The sequence below is a fragment of the Alosa sapidissima genome, chromosome 1 (assembly GCF_018492685.1).
Source record: "Alosa sapidissima isolate fAloSap1 chromosome 1, fAloSap1.pri, whole genome shotgun sequence".
NCBI lineage: Eukaryota > Metazoa > Chordata > Actinopteri > Clupeiformes > Clupeidae > Alosa > Alosa sapidissima.
In genome coordinates this window covers 32,138,509-32,163,869 of record NC_055957.1, presented here as the reverse complement: position 1 = coordinate 32,163,869, position 25,361 = coordinate 32,138,509, and the positions used below count along the sequence as shown (strand labels likewise).

The following is a 25,361-nucleotide window of genomic DNA, read 5'->3' as shown; positions in this document are numbered from 1 at the left end:
AATCTAGTGTGAATGCACCCTGATATGTGGACTAATTTCTATCAGTTTTGTATTATCTCTCTGTAAATTAGGCCTATATTAAATTAAATTCCTATCTCCTGACGATTGATGCTTGATACTGTTCCAAAGACACCAAGTCCCACCAATGACAGGTACAGTGCATTTTTGTTTTGTCGCATATGATATGGTCCTAATGTAGTTTCAAACCTGATTGTGATTGACGTGGTCACACTGTAGACCTACTACTCACACTGTAATTTCACGTTCCATTTGTCAGCCCGAGTCAGTCACCGAGTTGCAAAAGGAACGCCCCCTGAAGTTTTATTCAGACTTCTCAGCTCAGTCGAAACCACAGTCAAAGTCCTTTTAGGCAAGTCCCTCCACTCGGCCAGGGATGGATTACTGGATTACCAGGGGGCCAGGGGGCCCTGAAGCCCAAGCTTTTGCATGGAATCACTGCCTCAATATCAACAAATCAGGATGTAGGCTATGAATCTGATTCCCCGAAAGCATCTTAAGCCTAAGAGCGTCGTAAAGTCCCTCTTACGAACGTCTTAAGATTTGCCGACTGTTTCCCGAAACCAAGCATCGTGAAAACACTCGTAGAGAGTGCTCCAGAGTACTCGTTACCGGCTAAGAGCGTTTAAACAGTACTTCTCACTGAGGTCACCAACAGGACATACAGAGGAATTACAACTTAGAATACATAATCCAATTTACGTTCCCATTCTTTATTGTGTTTACCTGTGATGAATCAGATTCTAGCGTGCAAAATGGCCTACATTTAATGGTCATAATAATGTGATGAAAAGCGGACAAAAATGCAATCAAGTTATGAAACGAGACGTTGCCAGAATAGTTTGACATTATCTTTGCTAAGTGAATATTTTAGCCTATGAGGTAAAAAGCAGAGAAAGCAACATGCGGTTTAGTCTGTAGCCTACTGCATCAAAATCTAAGCCTACACATTTCCTCTCTTTCTTACTCGACTTCTTTTTTATCTTCAAACGTGTTCTTAAGTGGCACCGCGAAAAAATATTGCATGGTGCAACAATCTAATCTTAAAATAATTACAATTATTTATGTCTCTGTGTGGTATATAACCTACTTGGGATGCTTACATGCAGATGTCAAAGTGTTTCTATTTTCGTATTGATGTGAATTAATGTGTAGATCCGAAGTTTAAATGGTAGGCCTATAGCTGTGACGTGCAGTCACCTGACATCACCGTCAAATCAGAGGATAGTTCAGAACTATTAACGTGGACAGCTCCCCTTAAGAGCATCTTAAGAGCAGTGCATGCGCGTTCACGCTACGTGCATGTTCGGGAAACAGTCGGAAAAACCAAACGAACGATCGTAAGATGAATCGTAGAAAACCCTCTTAAGAGCGTGTCTCCGTCGTTATCGGGGAAGTGGGCCCTGGCCTACCCACGAGAGGTTCAGTTTGTCAGTTTCACTTGCGCAGACACGTAGGCCTACATTGACACTGCCTCGGTCCCGCACTGAAGATTTGAGTTGAACTCTGCTCCTCATCCACTTTCCCCACACATTATAAATAATTTCCTAAGTTTGTTTCACTGCAACCTCTGCGTCTGACTGCTTTAATTGGTTGACCCACTATTCTGCCTCGGGCGGCCACACTACATGCAATATCTTTACAACAATGCCTAATTGCGACCTATTCATTTGGACAACTTTATACAGCCCTAAAGGCTAAAGTTACCTTTAGTTTTGTTCCAATTTACCGTGAATGGCTTTAAACATTGTGTGCGCTTTAACATTAGCCTATAAGCATTATTCCAGCTGCGCTAAGGTTTTGACAAGCACCACAATTTTGCCTACCTTGTTGTAGCCCATCTGAAATAACTCCAAGCTTTGCTATGTTCCCTCCATCCTTTCGTTGTTTTAAAAAATGTTTTATATCCATGATGGCCTTAAAGTCTTGAGTTTGTGAATTCGCTTAAATAAGCTTAGGCCTATGTGCTGCTAACCAGCAACCATTGACAGTAAAAGAAAGTAGCCTTGGCTACAATTTCTGTAGTTGCTGCGTCGATTCTTTGGTATTCTCTCTCCTGCTCAAACAAAAGTTGTGCGTGCATTAAGTTGATGATAACGTGTTTACAAACTCTACTTTACATAAAATATTGTAAATAGCCTATTGTCATGCAGTTAATGGGATACTGTGCAGATTTGGAAAGTTAGGTCAACTTGGAAACTGTTTCTGTTGCCTGATGGTAAGGTACAGCCGTAGCTTACACCTGCAGGAGCGTTTGCTTGGGCGCCAGTGTTGCGCAATGCACTTGCTCCTCTCATCTATACGACGCAGTTCCCATTTCTCCAAACCATACATAATTACAAGGACAAATATTGCTACACGAGGGAAATCAGTGTGGTGTCCGATGTGAAAAAATATATATAAATCTAGCGTACACATTTCCACGAATCACGGATGTGTTGACATAAATTAGGAAATATATGTGTCATTACAAAAAATAGTCGAATCCTCGACGAGTCATCGCGAGTGCGAATGCACGAGTCCGAGTCCAAGTTCTAGTCATTCAGTGCTCAAGTCCAAGTCAAGTCACGAGTCTCTAAATTTAGCTAATGACTCGAGTTTGAGTCTTGGACTCAAGTACTACAACACTGGAATTAGCTAGTTGTAAGTAGTGCTACAAGAGGAGATATTCTCTGAAGAGCTGGGTCTTCAGGAGTTTTTTGAAGATGGAGAGGGATGTCCCTGCTCTAGTATGAACTGGTAGCGTGTTCTACCAATGAGGAACAACAGATGAAAAAAGTTTGAATTGACCTGAGCGTACCGGTGGCAGAGCTAGACGATGTTTGTCTGAAGAGCGCAACGGTCGGGGGGTAGGTGGGAGCAGTAGGTTTAGCTGGGAGGACCAGCAGTTTGTTCAATGAGATGTTTAGCTGGAGGTGGTGTGCCTTCATCCATGTAGATATGTCTGAGAGGCAATCCGAGGTCCGTGCCGAGACCAAGGGGTCATCAGGTAAAGCTGTGTGTCATCTGCATAGCAGTGGTATAAGAAGCTGTGCGAATGGATAATCTGTCCCAAAGAAGTGGTGTGGATAGCAAAGAGAAGGGGGCCCAGTACTGAGCCCTGGGGGACCCCTGTGGTCGGATGGTGAGGTGCGGACAGCTGTCCAAGCCATTATACGTTAAACGAGCATCCTTAGGTAGGATTCAAACAGATATGGACTGGGTAATATGTTAGGAAAAAAAGGATGCCACATCGTTATTTAGGAATGAAAATGATCAATCCACAGAGGACTGAATTCAAAGACCCCCCCGAAAATCTAACTGAAAAAATGACACGGCAAGCTAGTCCATTTTGCTTGAATTTCAGCGCAGCAACTCATGATGGTACTCAGTAGTTCGTATGGCCCGACATGCTTGATGGCATCGGGGGAATGCTCCTAATGAAACGGCGGGTGGTGTCCTGGGGGATCTGCTCCCAGATGTGGACATGGCCATCACTGAGCTCTTTGACAGTCGGTGGTGTAACCTGGCGGTGTTGAATGGACCAAAATATAATGTCCCAGAGGTGGATTTAAGTCAGGGGAGTGTGGGGCCCACTGCACCAATACAGGGTCAGACAATGGGTCTGAAGTTTTCATCCTGATGCCTAAGAGCAGTGAGGGTGCAGTTGTCTTGCCCTTAGAGGTGTGTGCGTCCTTCCAAGGATGTCCCTCCCCAGACCATCACTGGGCCACCACCAAACCAGTCATGCTGAATGATGTTACAGGCATCATTACATTCTCCAAGACATCTTTAGACGTCACATGTGCTCAGGGTGAACCTGGTCTCATTTGTGAAAAGCGCAGGGCGTCAGTGGCGAACCTGCCAATTTTCTATTCTATGACAAATGCCAATTGAGCTGCACGGTGCTGGGCAGTGAGCATACTGTAGGTCCTTCCAGAGGCCATCGGGCCCTCAGGCCACCTTCATGAAGTCTGACAGTGTGGTCAGAGACATTCACACCAGCGGCCTGGAGAAGGTCATTTTTTAGGGCTCTGGCAGGGCTCCTACTGTTTGTTGTTGCACAAATGAGCAGATACTGGTCCTGCTGCTGGGTTAAGGACCCTCTACCATCCTGCCCAGCTCTCCTAGAGCAACTGTCTCCTGGAATCTCCTACATGCTCTTGAGACTGCGCTGGGAAACACAGCAATCCTTCTGGCATGGAACGTATTGGTGTGCCATTCTGGAGGACTTGGACTACCTGTGCAACGTTTGTAGGCTCCAGGTACTGGCTTATGCTACCAGTTGTGACACTGACCCTAGCCAAATGTGAAACTAGTGAAAAATCAGTCAAGGAGGATAAAGATGGGAAATGTATCATTTGCCACCATTCCTGTTTTTACAGACCTATCTCCCTTCTTCCTTTCTTGTCAAAGTTTTTGGAGAAAGTGGTCTTCAAGCAAGTCTTGGACTTACTATATCAGAACAACCTGCTAGACCCTATGCAGTCTGTTTTCAGGAGTCATTCTACTGAAACTACTTTTCTGTCTGTGACCGAAGCATTGAGAGTAGCTAAGTCCTCATCTAAGTTGCTAAGTCATTAGTATTCATTCTACTAGACTTATCTGCATCCTTCAATACTGTTAACCATGACATTCTCCTTTCTATCTGAACTGGGATGTCTAGGAAAGCACACCCAAGGACTGGGCGCTGAACACACTAGCAAGTGTCCTAAAAGTGCTGGTTCACTGACTAGCATGAGCCCTAATGTGTCAGGAGGGAGCTAAACTCATAAGGTATTACATATTTAAATTAGCTTTATTGACAGCCATAATCATTTTATGGAATGCAAAATGTTAAACTACAATAAAACAAAATAGACCTTTTCAAACAATCACTTTAAGCCTTAAAAGAAACTAGCTTAAGCTAATTGGCCCCACCCACCTCAATTGAATTAGGCTAACAGTAGGATGTGTTGGACTGGGTTATGTACTAATTTATCTAACTATGACTGGGTGTATGTATGCACTAATTTATCTAACTCTAGGATAGAAGACAAAATAGCTAATTTCCCAAAAGGCATATGTTGCTTTAAGAGACTTGACAGATGCTAGCATCCATGGGTTTTAGCCTCCTTGCTAGCATGCCAGCCTCTAGAGAGCAAATTAGAAGAATTGAGCCCAGGCAAGAAATTTGAAGTCAAGATAGGGGCCACTAGGGGGCGCTATGTGTTGGGGTCCATTGCAAATTTTGATCACTAGGGGTAGTACCAAGGGGGCAGGCGAACGTTCGGAGAGCGTAGACACTATGGTGGATCTGAGGCTAAATAGTAGACCAGTACACCTAGCCATCCCCATTGAAGCCTGTTCAATTTTGCCGCCACTTTGACATCAAATAACGTTACAGCTGAAGCGTTTTAAGCCTTTATATGAACTTTTTCTATTTCCGGAGTAATACAACATTGTGTGATTGACGTCATAACCTCGTAACTGACTTACAGACTGAGTAATAAACTTTTTTCCGAAATCAATGCTAAAGTGACGTAATAAGCATACAGCCAGAGCGGGTGAAAGCGTCGCACAGGAGCAAAATAACCGTATTCTCTGGATAAGAATGAAAGCATCGGAGCACAACATTTCAGCGAAGTTTTGATGGATTGACAGTAGCCTAGGCTATGAATGTGGCGAGTGCTGTTTATATTAAATCACATTTATCTACGAACAACTAGGACATTTAGAACAGTAATGTAGACAAGTGGCTACATACCCAATCTCTCGGTGCAGCTATCACAAGAGTTACACAAGCCAGACTACGTGCCTGCGTTACATTTACGTCCCCTGAGCCTGCGCAGAAAGCCTCGTCGACCAACAGGAAACAGTTGAAATTTGCTTCACCCGCCTCGATTGACGTCTACGTGATGACTCTGTCCATATCTTTTACTGTCTATGGGTAGTACCATACCTGTACCAAGTTTCGTGCTTTCTGCAAAAACTAAACGATTCAGGTAAAAATCTGGCCTTAGGCCGCTGTACTAAAAGCAGCAATGTAATCAAGTGTGTAAGAGCATTCAAAACCAACATTAAATCGACCAACATAGTACAAATACAAAGAAAATACATCTCAACTTCATCAATTACGGGCACAGCCATCTTTGTTTGTCATCTCGTACAGTTCTCCTCGGTGTACTCTCAGGAGCCCCGAGGTGGACAGTTGAAATTATGACCAAAAAGGAGCGTGTCTCGGTGAAATGTCGCGAGATAGCTAGGAGATTTACACTTTCCAACTCGGATGGGGGATTAACAATACAAAAGGATAGCCCCATAATGTCACTCTGAGATCCAAGTCACTTTGCGAGACAACAGGTACACGGCATAAGACAGCCGACAAAAAAAAAAAAACGAATGAGTCTAAATTTAATAAGTCAGCAGCAATTAGAGTCCATAATTTTATAATTTTGTGCTTTTATGACGTCGTGAGTATTTTGCATTAGGCTAACAGCAGTAGGCCATTATTATTATCATAAATACACACTAATAAAGTATTTTGATACAAAATACTAAGCCATTTTCTTGAACCCAATAAAATGCAACTTTTAAACGAAATACACATTTTAAATACATGTAGCCTATCAGAAATACTGTCCATCCCTGCGGTAGCCTTATGTTAACTAAACTTTAACTAAAGCTCTGAAGTAGCCTATAGAATATATTTTTTCTTTACGCTATAAGATATAGCCTATACATTGGAGTTGAACTTAATTACGGCACAGTAATCAAACACGCTGAATTCATGAGTGCACTTCCAAAAGTTTAATGAAGTATCTGTAAGCAATTGTCTTGCCACTGTTCCGTTCCGTTAGCCAGGCTATCAGTGGGGTCTAGGGGTATGGTTTTGGAGGGTCTAAATCCATGGCTTTTCATTCTCTAATCTCTTGGCCAAGGTCACTGTGTGAATGAGTTTTGCTTCAGCCACACAGGGTGAAAATTGATCCACAGCGGAAGCTCTTGGGTTCGGACTGTCCTGTTGTCCGTTTAGGGCTGGCCAGTGCAAAGGATTAGAGAAGTTTTTTTTTTCAAATAGGGGGCCATTTTGTATGACATCATCACACACCATTGTGCTTTGAGAGAAACAAATGAAAATGGTCTGGTGCCTGTGTGATCTCAAAGACTGTGCACACTGGTTGGATAGATTGCCTGCAATTTTCATAAAAAAATATTTTGATCTTGTCATTTAAAATGAATGGTGCTTTGTTGATCCAGTTAAATCCTCATTAAAATGGTGTTGTCAACTAAACATTTGTGCAAACTAAGCTATAGGCCTATGTTGTAGAACTAGACCCGGTTACATCAAGTTAAATCTCTTGTAGCAGCTGAAAAGATACATTTTTCAGTCATGGTCATTCTGTTCCATGTTCTGATATTTCGTGCTACAATACAACTTTAGAATACTGTCTTGCGAAATTGTAGCCTTTTCTTCCTAAATATTTCGATTTAGAGAACCATCGAGCCCCTTCCAATGGACCCAGTAGTGCAGATATTTTCCATAGTAATGAGTAAACGCCATCAATGAACCTATACTGACAGTGTCTCGATTTCTAGAAACACGCATTGTGTCCTGTGCGCGCGTAGGCTATGTCGGAGAGCAACACCACCTTACTTTTGTTAAACCGTGAAACAACTTAGTAAGGGTCAGACTACTATAGCCTATTTAAACCGTTTTAAATTGCCGAATCAGATACTTGGTGCGTTTTACTATAAAAGCACTAGCTCAGCCAGACTTGAACAGATTTCTGATTGAAAAAAAAAAGAAAACACTGGTTGTTCCTGATATGACCAAAAGATGTCGCTACGGGCTTCATACCGTCATCGCAACATGATGTCAAATGGGAAGAAAGGATGGTACAGGAGGCGAGTGCAAGCGCTCCTACCTCTGCCTCCGTAGCTGCACACCGCAGTCATCCGGTTTCGCTCTTGTCCAGCCGTTTTCTTCGGACCCTGAGCGGATGTTACCTTTTTTTTTCTCTTTATTCACACATTCTAGCCAAGGTTTATAATCCATCCCAGGTACAAGGAATGATTGTCAGCGTTTGTAGTCTTTGAATATTTGGAAAAGAACGAGCGGGGAGTTGCCACAGCCACGCTACCCCTGGATATTATTCGGTAAGCGCAATGTCATTCCAGTTGCTTTTCCAGCTGTCATACTCCCCACCTACACCGCAATGTTTAGGCTGTTAAATAGGCTGCTATTATTTAACCTTACATTCAAACAAAAGAACAAATGGACTCTCTGGCAAATGTTTTAACCCATTGATTTGTATTTTTGTAATTTAGTGCTAAGAGAACCACGCGATTTGATCCCTGCAGTTGTTATATGTGGGCTATAGTATACTGGCTTTAGACTGAAAATGGAATCCATTAGAGACTGATTCTCCATCTAAGGCGGATGGGGGGTTGCGTTGGGGAAAAAATGTAGTACTTCCCTATTGACCTAAATTTCAGTGATGTATTTGTAAGATTATACTGGTCGACCACAGACTATTGGCCGTACGTCCTTTGTTTAAACATGCAACTATAGCAGGATGTTTGATGAAACATTTGATGAAAAATATCGTTTATTTTGAATATTTCATGATCGACGATTATACCTGACTATTGCTCCCTATACATGCACGATGGATGTTTTTATCTCTGGATTATGTTTGCATCGAACAATAAAGATGTAACTCATGGATTAAGCTACTTGTCGATCTTCTGAATAAATAGTATTTTAATGGAGACAATTATTCAGACTACAGCCTGCTGATGTTGTGGAGTAAACATTGTACTTGCTACAGTATAGTTGATATAGTTGGTTGTAATATTGCTTTAAATGAAAAATATGCAGCCCCAATATATCCCAAAAAGTAGACTTTGACATTTTCCCTTGATTATGTAGCCTACTTGCATCAGCTCAGCTCATAATGCAGAAGGCCTTGCTACTTTTAGCAGTGTACCTCGGGCTAGATGCAGGTTGATTTTTCTACAGTTAAGCCTACACTCTGGAACTACCAGCTAACCTAAAACAATCCATGATAAATAGTTAAGGATAGGTCTGCCGTTTTAAGAGCGTTTCAAGAACACCAGGGCAATACTGTATAGCAACACAATTATGTCAATAAAACCTGAATAGTACGGAAAATACAACTAACATTTAAGACCAAGACAGATTCTGAAGATAGGCTACTGTACCATACTTTAGTGTAGATTTTGTTCTCATTTTAGGTTTGGATGATTCAGTGTCAGTATTGGACTTATAGCTAAGAAACCATAAAACATAATGCATGCTGTCCGATTTACATTTACAGTTGGACCTTGTTCTGCAAGGAAATAGTCTAGTTGAGAACTATTTTAGTCTACTGTATGCATTAGGGAAGCTACTCTGAGCATTTCTGTATGCATAATGTATGTGATCATGTTTTTGTTTGATTTTATGGACACTGGACAGCCCAGATTTTGGTTTTGATAATAATTTTGTATTTTGGCTGAGGGATTCTGAATTCAAATACTGATAGGGTTAGTAGTAGTAGTAGTAGTAGTGGTGGTGGTGGTGGTAGGAGGGCTCGTAGTAGTAGTTCCTCATACAAAGAGATGACACACATATATATGTACACTTGCACCCTTACACCAAAATTCTGATCTTTTCATTGGGAGAGATGCAGTATATATATCATATTGTGATGCTGATGTGAATGAATTGTGAAATGGAGTGAATTTCTACATTTTCTTGTACGGAAAAGTCTATGAATACCTATATCTTGTGATAGGTCACTCATTCCCTGTTTGATTGTCCTCTTCATTGGCCCTACTTGCTCTTGCATCATTCAAACTGGAATCTCGGAGTTATTTTATTGTACCAGTGTTTTTATGTGAAAGCTTTTAATTGCATCTGATGCATTTTGAATACTGCTGGTGACTGTTGCCTAATCAGCAGATCATAGCAGAAGACATTATTGGGTCCTGACAGGTTGAAACAGGCCGGAAGGTAGTGGACACACACCAACAGCATACAGATCATGGAGGGAAATCAGAAGGTTTTATATTAGAGTGTGTGTATTTTATTTAATCATTTAGAATTTGTATTTGCAACCAATGGACTGCATCACTCCGAACCATGAAGCTATTCTGCTTGTGTATCACTGCTGTAATGTTGCTGGTGTTCCCATGAGTTTCACAATGCTAATTGTTGTTGGGAGTCTCTGCGTTGGATTTCCTTGGATTTGGCTTAATGGCGTTGGAAATGGGCCTAGTCTTAAACTGAACTGATCAGATCAGCCTGTAACCAAATGGCATTGACAACACTCTCTTTCAGAGCAACATTGTTTGATGTTATCACATGACAACAACTCTGTTGTCAAACACATGCCTTAACATTTCTTACCTCAGCTCTCTGCCGATAACTTACTGTTACTTACTTACTGTTCTTGCTGACAATCAGATAAATTTGGTGGCCAGTTCCAGCGTTATGGATGTGACAATTGTACTCATATTGGTAAACAAAATGCCTTAGAGTAGGGGCAAAATTAGTATCAGTGAATTAATTTGCATAACTTTGAATGTAACCTCTGTCCTCTGAATAGTGAGAAATCCTCAAATTTCATATAATCATTTTCATCCTAAGAATACAAGGCATTTTATCAGCGTTATGGATGTGACATGAAATAAACACACTTTTGTGAGAGATTACAGGTTTTCTACAAACTCTGTGAATTTTGAAGGAAACTGCCAAAACTATGATATATGTAGCATGAAAGAGACTTGAATGAACACAAAAAGTGTGTTTTTGAAACTATGCGTCATTTTCGTAATGCATTATGTAGGAAAAACTGGCATTATGGATGTGATGGTTTCACGTTATGGATGTGACGTGTCTGAACCAGTCCTCGGCAAACTACATAAAACACATAATTAAGTAGTGAATTTTGATATGAAAGAATTTAAATAGTAATCATGAAAAACTAGTGATGAAATGATTGCTTCCTCAGTGCCCACTAAGATCCACAGGAAGAATCAGGACAACAAGTCATTTAAAATATAAAAAATAAATTATTTTTTTTCTTTTACCATCATCAATTTTGTGACAAGTTTGTCAGTGATTCCCGGGTTACTGAAACACCAGGGAACATGAAACTTGGTGGCCACTCCCCCACCGCGCTAGGTTAAATGACTAGCCCTACCTGAACCGTTGCACCTGTCACAAGGTCGGTTCGTTCGCCGCTCACGGGCCTGGAACCCGCCACCTTGACACACACACCGGCATGGGAGACGAACGCTCTAACCACTGAGCTAAAAGCCCAGGCTTCCAACTCAGCGGTTAGAAGCATTCTTAAGGTTAGGGCTGTGAGGATTTACACGCTAACTCAGTCTGCCAATATTTATGGTATGTTAGTCTCAAGAGCCCGCATCAACCTAGCCCATACCCACTCATTTGTGATTTGCACACATAAAGTACATGCATGCGCACGTGCACACACACACACACACACACATAAACACATAAAGACAGGCAACCACACACACACACACACACATGCACAAACACCCACCCACACGAATGCACACACATAAACACACACACACAGGAACGCATACGCATGTGCGCATGCAAACACACAATACACACAAACACACATACACACATAAACACACACACACAGGCACGCATATGCACATGCACACACACAGACACACACACACACACAGACACATACACACACACACACACACACACACACACACTTATAAACAAAAGCAAACTCACATATGCACACACTCATTTACATGCACATGAGTTGCAGGAGTAGGAGATGGAGACAAATTGACAAGCGTGATTTATTTTTGCGAAGAGAATATGCAGGACTGAAAGGCAGTCATATTGTGTACCGCTATGTGGTACATCTAGTTTATTGCTGCCGTTACTCATGTTACTCTTTGGGTATCAGCTACAGAGGACCTGACACTTCAAATGCTGGCATATCACGTCACATTTCAAATTAAACTGTGTTAAGCAGACGTGAGCGGCAGGCTGAACAGATCTGCAACAGAAGGAGGTTGCTATGTTAACTCCAGCTGCAAAGTCAGCCATCTTCACCAGCTAACACGATAATCCAGTTACTGTACAACGACAGTTACGGGAAGATAATCGCTCAGATTTTCGTTATTAGGCCACTTGAAAATAGGCTATGGCTAGGCTAATCACTGGAGGTATTTTAATATTATGTTTGTTTTGCTAATGCTTAGGCGAGGCCTCCCTGTGGTTTTGATCAACCTAATAATCTTTGAAATGTCAATTGTAAACACTAAGGTGAAATGCGTTGAAACTGACATGCCACCAGAACAGACGTTTATCGGCTTTGAGGTAAAATAAAGTCTCCAGTCTTGTAAAGTCACATTATGTAACATCCATAACGTCACATCCATAACGCACCATTAAAGGTTTTAAAAGTAAGAAAGCGGCACAATTTGTTCATCACACTTTACATTGATATAAATCAGCTTTGCACAGACACTATGGACATTGTCGCATCAACACTGTATGTGTAGCATAAACTTTTCCTATAAAACGTTATGGATGTGACATGGCCATGGAACTTGCTGACTTAAAAACAAAAGCCTTACAAATGTGAGGAGCTGTGCTCTTAAAGGCAAGCTGAGCATACACATTGCTCTACCATTCCCTTGTCAATCTGGAATTTGTCAAAGGATACAATTTGTTTGAACCTTGAGTCCATTTATCCACTTTTTAAATATGTATAATATTACCATGTGAAAAATGTTGTTTCTGTATGGTTGCACACCATATTTATGATGTAAAAAGAGTGTAATTCTCCATCAAATTCAATCAGATCAGTTACAAACAATAAAATTGTAGCCTATCCCTTTTCACTACATGGATTACCTGCCAGATACGTGAAAAGAACAAGTGTAGAAACATCACAACGCGATGCCTTGGCCTATACTTGGTTGGATTTTGTAGTTACTGCAAAATTAACACCCTCGTTTCTATGAAACTGGAAACAATTGAACCAGGAGACTTTGTCACGTACAAGACAAAACAGAGCAGATGTCTGTAAGCCAAATATTTGTAATATTTGTAAGAGTAGCCTACGCTACAGTGACACAACGTAGGCTATCGTTAACGTAGCTTCGGAATTCGCGGCCAACATCAAATCCATAGTTCTAACTTTTTAGCACCAAATCAAAATGTCCAGGTCAACCACAAATAATTCTACTATTTTTTATTGCTTAGCCTACTTACCACTTGAACACCATTGATTGTAACCAAAAACTGTATGTGTAAAAGTTCAACTGTTCAAACTGTAGCCTAAAGTTAACTGTAACAGTTCAACACACGCAAAACATTGCGAGCTCAATGTGCGTGTGAGTTGGCTATTATAGTAGAGCGGCTACAAGGCCAATTTCGCAAGAATCGTGCAAATTATGATACAAGCATGACACTTGGTAGGTATATGCTTATGACCAATACAATCAAATCTACCTGATTGGCCACTTGAAATGGTGGCCTTTTTCCAAGATGGCCGCCAAAAAAGACTCCAGAAATTGATTTATTGCATAGAATTGACCTAGCAAATTATGATACAAGCATGCAATTCGACATGTATGTGCTTAAGACCAATACAATCAAATCCACTTGATTTGCTACTTGAAATGGTGGCCATTTTCCAAGATGGCGTCCAAAAAGACCCGAGAAATTGCAAATGTGGTGTAAATAATTTTTCACTCTCCTTAAATATGTTTCCATATATGATGAAGTGATACAGATATTAAAAATGTTCCACAATGACAAATAAGCCACTTATGACACACAAATACCATGGTGATAACATGCTAATAATGCCAATTCTTAATGTCAATGGAGGGCGTTGCGTGATGCCACCCCCCACCCCTCCAAACAAATAAAATGGTTATGACATGCTTATAATACAATGACACTAATATGCTAATAACGGCAATTCATGGTTTTCTCGATGTTGCTGTTAAACAAAACATGCGTGTACACCAGAAACAACCTCAGCTACCAAGTAGCCAAGGTCGCTGAAGAAGCTTTGTCATTCATGTCGCTTTTTTCGCTCTGGACGTGACATTGACATGTTTGATTTAGCTAATCACATAACGGCTCTGGCTTGTCAGCCTGGGACATTCGAAGATAAGAGCAATTGTTTTTTGCCGAACCGCTCATTACCATCATATTAGCTGACTTTTAATTGCTAAATCGCTTAATCGCTCTGGTCGCCCAGATTGGTTCGCTCCCGGCGAATTCACTTTGGTCGCTTTATTCACCGACCCTCCATAGACAAATAATGACTTCCGTCTTTCTGGTCGCATATGTCGCTTTTGGTTTTACATGCAAATAACAGCGGTAACAGTTATTAACGACAAATAAGCCCCTTATAACACAATGATAACATGGTGATAACATGCTAATAATGACAATTGTTGATGTCAATAGAGGGTGGTGCGTGATGCAATACCATTGTGGTAATAATATGCTAATAACGGTAATTTATGATTTTCTCGATATGGGTGTTTAAAAACACTAATAACGTGCTAATGGTACTAACGGTAATAATATGGTAATAATGTGCCGCTCACTATAATTTGTGCTCTCTGCGACTGTCCCCACAATTACCCCAGAGTTAGAGAACAAGGCGACCAGAGTGAATCAATCAGCAGTGGTCCAATGATGCTGTAAGTGGCTAAAATTAATTCTGAATAACCTCAGTGGCTGGTTTAATTCAGATAGTTATGGTCTAAATATTGTAAGGATATCGAGAGTGATATACAGTACAGTACATATACTCAAATGTAAAACGGCATATACAGTGTAATTTGTAGTAGGAGAGTAGGCTACAAAGTAGGGCAGTAAGAACAGACAGGAATATTATATATGAGGCATACTAAGTGTGTGTAACCACTCTGAAGGCCTGACTGACCGCAACGTCAAAAAAAAGTTTGGTTTGACCAACTGTAGCAACATTGCCCTTTTCCATGCTCAAGGTGAGGGTGGGTAAAGAAATATTACATCTTACTTGTGACATGGTCAGAATAATCATCTGGGGCCAGACTACAATCGCCAGGCCAGATATTGGGAATCCTGCTGAATGGGGTTGGATGAAAGGAGATGATACATGGCAGGTTTGTTGGACAACTTTGCTCTCCAATTGCAGCCAGCTGTCAGGAACTCACTAAGTGTTCATGCAAAAAAGGTTGCACCCATAGATGCAAGTGCTTCCGTTTGGGTCTTTTGTGCACAGCACTATGTGGTTGCACATGTGAATAGTAGATGTAGAGCACTGTTACAGTGACTCAATTAATTCCAAAGGGTGAAATGTTGATGGTGTTTTCTTAAAAACACAATTGAAAAATTGCTCACATTTGCTGTGAAATGGACTGTTATTTTTCCATGCTGAGATACTTACTGCCATATTGTTCTTCTTGGCATCAGAGTTCTTTGCCTTGTTACAGTTAAAAAAAAAAAAAAAAAAAAAAAAAAAAAAAAACATGCTCTGTTATCGCCTGCTCTGGTTGTACAGTCATATTTTAGATAGGCAAGTTGGTGCACGGCTCTGTCAGTCCTGATGCTGTTGCATAGATTTCTAAGATTAATTTAGCCCTTCCGGGTTTGTAGTCTTTGTACATACATGTAGTTCATTTGCGAAACACTGAATCTCAGTTATGTGCCTTTTTGCTTGATTTTTGCTTGATTGAATTTCCAATGATTTCATCATAGAAGGAAACAGAAATGTAGTGAATGTTAACATTTGCCACATCTGCTAAATTAATTGCAATTAATGAAGTTCTAGTGTCTTATTTGGTGGCCATCTTTAAAAATGGCTGCCATATTACATTTTCAAATTGCAAATGAGGTGGATTTGATTATATTGCTCTTTAGCACAAACACACAAAATTACATACTTGTATCATCATTTTCTTGCTAACTTCTGGGCTAAATTCAGTCTTTTGGTGGCCATATTGTAAAACGGCTTCCATTTCAAGTAGCGAATTAGGTAGATTTGATTGTATTGTTTTTTTAGCACATTCATGCCAAAATTCATGCTTGTATATTAACTTTAAAATTCTGTGCAACAAATCCATTCTATGGTATTTTTTGGCGGCCATCTTGGAAAATGGCCGTCATTTAAACTGGAAAATCAGTTAGAATGTAATGTGTTGGTCTTAAGCACATACCTGCCAAATTTCATGGCTGTATTAAAATTTCCTTTGTCAATTCTGTACAACAAATCAATTTTTAGAGTTTTTCATGGTGGCCATTTTGGAAAATGGCCGCCATTAAAAATGGTAAATCAGGCAGATTTTATTGTATTGGTCTTGAGCACATGCATGCCTAATTTCATGCTTGTATCATAATATCTTTAGTCAATTCTGAGCAATAAATCAATTTCTGGGGTCTTTTTTGTCGTCCATCTTGGAAAATGGCCGCCATTTCAAGTGGCCAATCAGGTAGATTTGATTGTTACAGAACGCTAAGAACAGAATAGTTAACTATAGAATCTTTGGTTCGAATGGCCGCGCCGCCTTCTCAAGGTGCATTGCGGAAGCGTAAACCACGCCTTGCCGCTCTCCATAGGAAATCAATTGGCTATGTGCTGCGCGGTGGGCTTTGCCTCGATAATGGACACGGGCCGTAAAATGAGGCTAGGTGTGGGGTAACTTGGGCCAAAACAAAGATTTTCTCCAATCAATAATTTCCTTTCTGCAAACAGTAACAAACACCAACATTTAACTAAGAATTTGCCAAATAGATTCAACTGAAAATTTGACAGGTTTAGGCCTATAACATCATGTGTCACCTGTTTACCTTTCAGATTAATTTGCTGCCACCTAGTCTCTTTAGCTCTTAGTAACACTAAGAAACCATATAGAATGAGGTCACAAAATCAAGGCAAACTTAAAAATCTTACAAAGGCAATACAAGTACTAGTTAGCTGACTCAACTTACCCTAGCCCTGATATAAGTATATATACTCTTTTGATCCCGTGAGGGCAATTTGGTCTCTGCATTTATCCCAATCCGTGAATTAGTGAGTGATTAGAGAGTAAGAATGAACAGCTATGATAAGGGATCAGATTCAAAAAATAATTCAGTGGAAATGCATGGATTCCAGTTGCTGCTACTGGAAGAAACTGGAATCCATGCATTTCCACTGAATTATTTTTGGAATCTGATCCCTTATCATACCAGTTCATTCTTACTCGTTGCTCGACTTATCGTGACTAAATTCAAGATGGCTGCAAACGCTAAACTTCGTGAAGATACTGTCTGTATAAATCGTCTTGTAAGTAAACTACCAGTGCTTTTTCAAAGTTCTCAATGTCTCGTTTTAAATGTCAGGGCCCTCGGAAGTCTACCAATGAAGTGTGGAGATACATTGAGCCTCGTAAATGGGTGTAAAACAGTGATTTATTTGCATGGCTAGCCCGATGCCGAAGCACCACTATTGAAAAAGCTGTTGGTAGCATCGGCTAACTAGCGCCAGATTTTGGAGTGCAGGGGACAAGCCGAGATGGACTATGAGACATACGTTCACACTCGGTATCATGTTTCAATACACTTTAGGTCAATATCACACCGGAATTCTCCTTTAAAAGGGCAGCAATTGAGGTGTAATGCATCAGAATGTTGTTCTAATCACGTTTTTTCTGGTTCTAATCAAGTTTTTTTCTTAACTCTGGACTCTTGAACTCTGGAATCCACTTGGAGAGCAAAAAAAATAATATTTTAACACACATTTATTTTACCACATTTGCCAAGTGCTGTATTGTAAAGAATGATTCCGTCTTCCTTAAAATGCTGTCACATGATAACATTAGTTTATGGTTTCCTAACAGAGGTGGCTCATCTTACCCTACTGTTTATCTATATAAAAATGTACAGTGATTATGTGAGGGTTATAATCTACAGCTATTTGAATTGTCATGAAATGAGATGATTCATATAGTTCTCTTGGGCTGACAACACAACATTACTTAAATGAAACAAAATGGCAAATTAACTTGCACCATTTTAGTATTACCATTTGCTATTCTCTATTTAACAGTTAACATTATTTGTCTTCAAACTGCTTGAGGTCATTATGATGTTTTTTGTATTACTGTTTGCATTCTAGTGGTGCTCGACATACCAGTTCTTCTTTTCCATTGCAAGCTACAACAGACTACAGAGCTGACCACCTTTGGATTGCAATTTGGGGTTTGTCAAAAGTGTTCTCATTTAGGGCATCAACTGAGCATGGAGCCGGAAGCTGTAGGTCAGAAACTCTTGCTACAGGCTCAAGTAAACAAATGACATGTTACAGTATGTTATACAGGTAACATACATGTTACAATATGTTATGAAGTGTACAACTGATAATTAGCTTTGACTTTGTAGCTTTAAATCAATATTTATAGAATTTTGTCAGGTTTGAAATTCTCCTGTGTCAATGGAGGACACTTCTCATGTTGTTGTTTTTGTGTGACTTATCTTAGTTTTGAAAGGAGGAACAGACCATCTATGCTATTCAGTAGGAAGACCAAATGCATATTGTGGACTATAGGCTACAGTGTGTGTAACATGTTTGTTAGTCCTTATTTTCTGTCTGAAAGGTGTAGTACTCTTTTAGTTGCCTCGGTCCCAGTTGCCTCTGGGAACTCTTTGCCCCAGGCACCTGTCTTGGGTCATATGTTGTTCAGCCGTGGCTGTCTTGTGTTAGATAATAGGATGTCCAAAGGAGTTGCTGTCTTGTGTTAGATAATAGGATGGAGTTGTATGTGTTTCCTTTCACTTTGAAATATGTAGGCCTTCGTGATTCCATGTAGGACGTGATCTACATACATATGTATTAAAGTACTCTGATATGGACTCAAAGCTCTAGAATCCCTTACCCTAGCAAAATTACAGACACAAAAGATTGGAGGCAGAGGTATTTTTTCTGTCTTCTCTGTACCTAAATTTCCTTTCATTATCAATTTATTTATTTCACTATTTTCCTGGATCTGGTCAGGATGTTGGTAAAGTTGATAATGCCTATTATGCAGCCTAAAGAGCATCTACTATATTGTCGTTGGAACCCAACAACAAGATTAAGTTTAAATTGACCATATCCTACAAACATGTTTTAACAATTTGCCTGTTTAACTGAGGGGTGTGTATTTTTGATGTATGCAGAATACAGTGTTAGAGTGTCATCTTTGAAAATCAGAACATACAAACTAATAACCAGGATGCACAAGAGCACTATTCCTCTAGAATTACATCATTTAGGAACTTTTATATCATGATGACAAGAACTGTGACTGCTCAGTAATAAATATAGCTCTTAATCTCTCTTGTCAGACTATCTGTGCGTTTAGTTCCCAGAAGCTGTTATAGTATCTGACCACACAGTATCAGATTCAAAAATAGGACTTCATGCATTTCAGCAAGCTCATCATCTGCCCTTGCCATTTGAATTTGCCACTATGGGTGCACATCACCCAGACTTGGTTGTGTTCACATCACCCAGACTGTGGGCCTGAAAGCTGGGCTTGTTTGTGTTCACATCTGTGGGCCTGAAAGCTGGGATTGGTTGTGTTCACAAGTGCGGATAGACGGACCAAAGTGGCAAGGCCTGTTCCTACCTGAGTGCCTCGGTCTGAGAGAGCTCCAGTGAAGAAGACGTGCGAAGCTGTGCTCAGCGAGCATCTGCACTTGGGCTTGTGAAATCCACTGACACATGAAATGGGAAGTGTAGAGGACAGGCAGCAGGCCTCTTGCCATATATTTATAGATTTATGGAGCAGTTCCAGCGCACTGTGTGTCATTTGTATTGACTGTCGTGCTGTTTATGTGCCACGTTGCTACATTCCACACACCTCTGGGGATGTAGGCTATTCTGCATATATGAGCTCATCACCGGTTTGATTGAGAGATGTTAAGAGATACTTTGAAAGACTATATAATGAGGAGGAAACTGTAAGGGCATTTCCCACATCATGTTTGCAGACATTTTGTGTGAACAAGCATACTCTGTGAATCCCTGGTGAACGGAAATCACTAGTGAGTGGGTGACAGGTCAGAGAGGAGAGGGAAGAGAGAGGCAGATGTAGATGAGAGCACCAGACCATTTCAATATTGAAATCAGAATGCACTGTGGGCTACTCTGTAGCTGGCCATGTCACAGGTTGGGTATGTCAGTGACTCACAATGATCCTAAGTGATCTAGAACATATGTGGTTGTCCTATGACCTGACTACTGCGATTAAAAACATTGTTAGTGTCAAAAGTCTGTAAAGTTTTCTGTTGCAGCATTTATGCAGTATCAAACAGCAACCACTGTTTGAGGAATACAGGGGAAAAAAGATAGTAGGGTACTCCAGTCAAGCTGAAATACAGTACACTCATGAAGTAGCAAGATGTAGGGTCTGGGGACTCACCATTCGCAGTGCTCAGTCCGAGGGGCGGGACAAACGGTTGTCTTTCAAATTCCCTCTGCACACAATAGGATAGCGCTACAACTCATGAGTCCCATGCATTTTCCCACCTGCGAAGCTACTTGGCTAATTGTTCAAACTTTTGCCAACTTAAAAAAAAGCTTAACTTGTGTCACGCTGTTCGCCAACAGCAACATTCATCTACTTTTCAAGTAGCAGGGAATTCATGCTGAATCGTCGCAACTCTGCCATCATTATGTTAAACACGCCTACCGACTCTATACACGATGTGATTGACCTTATCGAAGTTTAATTTTTCCAGCTCGCAAGCCAACGGAGAGTTGCTAGAGTACCCTGGCAGCAAATTACATTTGCTGCTGCTAAGGTGTGATTTCTAGGCTACTCATGAAGCAGAATTTAAAAACAATGAAAACAGTAGTTTCACATTAAGTATTTGACATTGTTGACGCTAATTAGTTGTTTCAAATAATATCAAGAATACAATGAGGCCTGTAAGCACCCGGTCTTTAACACCTAGTGAATGTGACTGGTTATTGATTATGCTGTGGGACAGGCTCTGATGGAGAGTTGTAGGCCTGGGGATGGTTGTAGGATGTGTGGGTCTGAGGTTGTATGACGGCAGATCAGGTTGCCTTGAAATCTGAACCTCAGTCCGTCTGATGAGAAAATGGTATGTGGGAGGAAATGAGTAGGGGTCATTGGTCAGCACAGTAGCAGAGTAGGATTACTGTGGACCTCTGCACATGGAGACAAGAGTGAGGTCTGGAGTTGTTGTACATTTGTAAAAAAATAATAATAATAAATTGGCACTAATCTGCACGGTGTGCATGAGAGTGGGGAGTTTAATATGTTTATTTACAACTTAAATCGGGTTTTATGCAAATGAAATTGGTTTTATAGTTTTATATTTGTGTAACAATCATGTCACAAGAGGGGAGTGATCATAGGCAATTCATTTTCAGAGTTACTAGTTTACTTTAACAAGTTTACTTTAACAAACTGCTGGATGTTTTGTGGTCTGACTGGTGGTGACCGGCCAGGAGAGACATGACAGGACTGGATCTAGAGTTCATGCCCATTCAACTTCCCTCATGTAGACCTTTAGTGAATGATTGATGGTTTCGCCTGGTTTCGCCAGACTGAATACTTCATTTCACTTTGTGAAGAGAGCCTGGGTACTCCCCATTGGGAAATGTTTCCAACCCTAGCATCTTAATGGACATAGACTTTGTGTTCATTTTGAAATCATTGGTCCATCCTAACAATCACATTGATCAGGGATTCCTAACATTAGTTCACCTAACCTTTACAAACTGATAATAAACAGCATCAGCAGTCAGGAAACAATTCATCTACCTTTGCTGCATTAATTTACACATTCTTACGACTGCAATGTTTTTCTATGTTTGCGGGCGTCACTACTACTGTACCACTGCCATTTTGAAACTAACATCCAGGCTAGGCTACATGCTTGAGCCATCGCTTAAAAAAGCACATCAGCTGCCATTAGCGGTCTGTGTCCCTGTCCTGAGCCATGCTGAAAATGGGGCTTCCTCTACTCTATGTCATGGCAATAGGCAGAGGTGGTCTCCATTTATTTTACAAATATGCCACAGGAACAGGGGAGACCTCTGTGTTGGAAATAAACTGTAATTTTAGAGTTGTCACAAAAAGAAATAGCTGTAATTGCATTCCTACACAGTCTATGTGGGTACAGTGGATGACACTGTCTGCAAACAGTGTAAGCACTGCTTTGGAAACATATGATTACACCGTAAAAAAAGGAAATTGGCAACAGCACAACTTTTTACAATCAAACGTTTTTTTCTTTTCCTTTTTGCCTTCTGTTATCCAGCCTGTATTTGGCAAGTGGCCGCTGTTAAGGTGTTCCACTGGCGCCTCGTCAGAGTGGCCCGGATAGATATTGATCCCTGGCTCGGCTCTGACTGGGCTGCAGAGCAGGGTGTGTGCCGTAGTGACTGTGAATGAGATGAGATCTTCACAGGCCCTGCCCTCTGGAGGCTTGTGTCGTCCCCCTGTGGAGGTGGGGGTCTCCTGCTGCCCTGCTATTAACTGACCAGCAGGGGTCCTCCCGGCTGCCGCACCGCAAGCCAATTACCCGCAGGCGAGGCGTGTCGGCGAACTCATTTCCTCGTCCACAAACACATCCCATTCCGACTTCCTGAAATAGTCTGGAATGATGCGTGTGTGTGTGTGTGTGTGTGTGTGTGTGTGTGTGTGTGTGTGTGTGTGCCAGTGAGGTCCTGCAAACATCTCTGTCGCTGGTAAACAACATGGGTTCCTTGCATTCATCACTGCGCCTCCCGCGTGTGCTTATGGCCGCGTAATGGGTTTGTGGATATCCTGCGAGTGCATGCGTCATTACTCAGCGTTGGCCAGCGGATTCGCGCACTGTCACATGTACGCGGTCACGATCTGATGCCGCGGTGGGTGCACGCGGTGGGTGGTCGGGACACTTGTGCCATGGTCCTCTGAGCAGCATGTTTGTGCTTTAATGAGTCCCACCCCTCTGGACGCTGGTCCATTCATCTGCTCCCAGGTCAGTAGTTATGCAGTGTGGAGGGAAGAGCTGACCCCTCAACTGTTCTGTCTGTGGGAATGCAGGCCCTAGCTGGACATGCATACAGGTGTCCTGCTCATGCCATGCCTCCTCCTTTAGCTCTGTATTAACACAACCACATGTCCAACTACTACACACACTCTTTCTCCCTCCCCTTTTTCCGGTGATTAGGTGACTGGTATCGTTGTGATGTCTTGACCTCTTACAATAGATTGGAATATTGTGCCTGTGGTCACACATGTCGGGTGTGTGTGTGTGTTTGCATGAGTATTTTTTTTTTTTTGCATTCGCATGAATTTTACACAGGCAGTGAGCCTTCAAAGGAAGTCCTGGTATCCACCAGAAAGGCCTTATTCCCTCACACAGAGTCGCTGGAGAGTGGGTAAGAGAGAGGCCTCATAGGCAGCCGGCCCGTGTGATCGCAGCAAGCCTCTGATAATGACTCTTTATCATCCATGTCATGCTCCGCTCTCCCTTCAGCGCGTTATTCCTGCAGCTCTTTAATTGCGTTCGGCTCAGACCGCTATCTCTGAGCCCCTGACATTTGGGTTGCATGGCACAACTTTATCAACTTTCTACAGCATGACTTTGGCCTTGGCCAAGATGCTGTGGCCCCTCCTGTCCTTTTTATATAGAAAGGTGAGTGAGTAGAGATCCTGATTTACTTACATTAATTGACAGTCACTCACAAATAATAATAATTCAAAATAATTAATGTATGCAAAGCAGAAGACTATGCTTAGTTGACTCCCATGTCTGTGTGTTCTCAGTAGTGTTGGACTAGGATACTCTACAGTATAGTTGTAGACCTATTGAACTGTTGGTCATGGAATGTATGTATAGAGTTTATTCAGTATATAAGTATATATATAAGTATATATACTCTTTAAATCCCGTGAGGGAAATTTGGTCTCTGCATTTATCCCAATCCGTGAATTAGTGAAACACACACAGCACACAGTGTACACACAGTGAGGTGAAGCACACACTAATCCCGGCACAGTGAGCTGCCTGCATCAACAGCGGTGCTCGGGGAGCAGTGAGGGGTTAGGTGCCTTGCTCAAGAGCACTTCAGCCGTGCCTACTGGTCAGGGTTCAAACCGGCAACCCTCCGGTTACAGGTCCGAAGTGCTAACCAGTAGGCCACGGCTGCCCAACAAAGGAAGATAACAAGTGTAAAGTGTAATTTGGGACCAAAACAACGTCAATCGGTGCCGTTTGAAGAGTGGAATATGCATTTATAACTGAATAGCCCAGAGAATAGCTTTAGAGAAATTTCACTCATTTTTGGCGCTGTTTTAGTTTACAGTGCAGGTGTAGTACACTTTGTGAGAGCCACACTGGTTGAGTGCATTATTTTCTGAGTAACATCATGGTGAAACTTTCTTATCTGGGTCTTATCGGGGGAAATGATATGACATTTCCTTAAGACTTCATTAAGCATCTTAATCTTGTAGTCTGCACACATTTATGTTGCCATTTTGTGTCAGTTTAGCTGTTGGTTGATTGAAACAGACAGACAAGACTCTCCAGCACATGAATGAATAATATCGCATTTCTAGAGATCTACAGTGGTTGCTGTGTGAAAATGGTTCAACTGAAAACGACAGGGATTTATGTAATTTTAACTGACAATTAATTACACACTGTACTCCATTTAACAAGAAACCTATGAACTGACTCTGCCTTAAACAACATAAAGAACAGAACAGCTGTGGTAGTTCACTGTGTGTTGAGGTGCATCCTTGATCTGCAGAGCAAACATGCTGTGGTTGTCTCAAGGGGGTGCAGTCTATTGTGAAAGGCATATGGCTTGAGTCTTTATAGGATGTAATTGGGATGGAAATGCAAGCTAAGGACAGATGTCCCAATTGTGTTATAGGGCTGGCAGGCACAGAGGACTAACAGGTTGTTATGGAGCACAAAAATAAGACAAAATGGTCACAATGTGGACCATGTGATTGACCCACTCCAGAAGCAAATTGGATGTGTAATGTAATTAGAGGAATTAGGCAAACTCACATTTAACAACATGGATCACAGCTACTGGCATAATTTATCAGCCTATAACACTCACACACTGTGTGAAAGTCATATGCCAGTCCTATTCAAAAGCCTGACCTATAATAATGAAGAAAACATCCCAGGTTGTTGTGGCAACTGTTGCTATCTATCTAGCACAGGAGATTGCACGTATCCTACACAACAAAGGAAGAGTTCAGATGCAAAACCCTCTGTCTGACCACTTTTTTTAATGAGCATTTTTTATCAGACTCCTATAGGTTTTTGCCTACAAATCGATATTTCAGACCAG

At 41.2% G+C, this 25,361-nt stretch overlaps 1 protein-coding gene across 1 annotated transcript in view; it reads left to right on the top strand.

The window, feature by feature from the left end:
• Positions 1–7,919: 7,919 nt before the first annotated feature.
• ctnnd2b (catenin (cadherin-associated protein), delta 2b) overlaps positions 7,920–25,361 on the top strand; it is a 78,789-nt gene continuing 61,347 nt past the window's right edge. Inside the window, 1 exon segment of the mRNA XM_042057624.1 lies at positions 7,920–8,136. The gene's annotated coding sequence lies outside the window, so the exon portion shown is untranslated.